Genomic DNA, 2,235 nt, shown 5'->3' on the forward strand with positions numbered 1-2,235 from the left:
TATATATATATATATATATATATATATACACCACATACACACACTCATACACACTAGGGTTAGTTTCTGTCATGTCAGGAGCCTACCAGTATATATATTTTTTGAAGTGTTGAAGGAAACTTGGGTAACTGGAGGAAACACACACAAGCACAGGGAGAATATACAAACTCCACACAGTTTAGACAATAGTGGAAATTGAACCAAACATCTCAGTGCTGTGCTGTCTATTATTCACAAGTACATACTACAAATCTCAGAGCATTTCACAAGAATTGCGATTGGATATTTCAAGCAGTGGCACTCATCATTTTTCATGTCTTCCAGCTTTATAATGCTTCTATGCATGATAGAAAATGTTTGTTCTTAACCTTTACCTTTCATAATAAGGGATTAATTTTCTTGTCAAAAAAATTTGAAGACCGTTTCTTTTTAATATCAATTTCATACATTAATTACGTTCCCTTTGCACTATTACTATTAATATCCAGCTTTTACTGTAAGAACATATTTACCACACAATGTGATTTTGTTTCTTTCATGTTTCCTTGTGGAGTAGTTGGTTTGTTTTAATATTCCCATTACAAACTGTACTAACATCTACAGAGCAATCGATGGAAAGCTGAATAATACACTTGAATTTAAACCTGCCTTTCATAATAATCTGTATTAAATGAAGACCTTTAATATACATCATCCCAAATTACTAGATGTTCAGGAAAGTGATCATTTGGTAGCCATGATGCATGTGAACATGGAACCCAAGGATGCTAGATTAACCCTTAAAGCCATCAAGAGCTGCTTCCCTGCCAAAACTTTGCACATGACTCCTAAATTGGAGTTGGTCAGTTTTTGCTATGTCATTTTTCTTAAATACCAAGAACCCCCTCAAACTATTTATGATTCAACGGATAAGAGTGATAATTCTGACACTGCTGCTAAAAAATATATACAATGGCTATGCAGATATCTGTATAAGTATTTAAGAAAGATGTAATAAGTACTATGTTATTCTGTCTGAAAGGATGCAGCCATGACACCAATCCAATACAAGGCCTACTTAATGTGATTAGGTGCTTTTTCATATGCCTTGGTTACCATGGAGACAAGGCCTATTTCTTGACTTCGTACTCAAAGTACTGCTAGCTCTGCATCCTGAGAGAGGGCTCCGTGGTTGGATTTCGCACACATAAGATGTAGTGGTTGAGTTTTATTCAGCCATATCTATTTTATTGTTTTGTTTTCTCTTTTTTTTTTTTTTCTGTAACCTGTTAATTTAGAAATAGCAAATTTATATAAATATATATAAGTAAATATATATGAAAAGAAATACAAAAGACATTGCAAAATGAAAAGTGTACATTGTAAAGCAAGTATTTTCTGGTATGTACCATGCAAGATTAATTTTACACAGAAAAAAAATATGTTTTTAAAGAATATTACATTCTGAAAATTCATACTATGTCTTTGTATGAGCAAATAAAACTATATTTTACCAAGATACAAATAATTGTTAGACAATTTTTATTTTTTGTTTTACAGTGTTTCTCTTTAGAAATTGGTCCTTTTTGCTGAAAAGAGGGTCCTAGCTGCTCATTTACTGCTCATTTGTCCTGTAGTGCAGTGGTTCCCAAACTGTGTGCTGTGGCTCCCAGGGGTGCCGAGGAGCACTTGCAGGGGTGCCCTGGGTTGGTGGTCCAGGACAAATTCAAATTATATATGGTCAATGTAATAAGGAAAACAGTACTTGTGACTTCCAATTATAACATATGTGGATAAACAGAAGTGAATCATGTTCCTCACCACATAACTGGACCTAAGGAGGACATATAAGCACAACTTATTTAATTTAATATTTTTTTCTGAAGTTCTTGGTATCAAACTTTTTCCCTAGGGGTGCCATGGAAAAAAATCTGATACTCTAGGGTGCCGTGATCCACAAAAGTTTGGGAACCACTGCTGTAGTGCCTTCACAAAGGGAGAGCCACATATGTCCCACAATGACCAACAGATACCAGCCAGGAATTAGTTTTTTAATGATCAAGTGAAAGTTATGTAATGGCTGATCGATATCTGGATGGCCAAGAGGGGATGTCTAGGTTGATATGCACAAGCGTGACATTGATAAAAGGTCAACATGGCATTTTTTGGAGACTTTTTCATATTTTACTATCCACATAGACCCAGATTTGGAAGCATGGAAGGGTACGCCATACACTAATTGGGGGATCATGTGCT

This window comes from Crinia signifera, chromosome 6 (genome assembly GCF_055691185.1).
Source record: "Crinia signifera chromosome 6, ASM5569118v1, whole genome shotgun sequence".
Taxonomy (NCBI): Eukaryota; Metazoa; Chordata; class Amphibia; order Anura; family Myobatrachidae; genus Crinia; species Crinia signifera.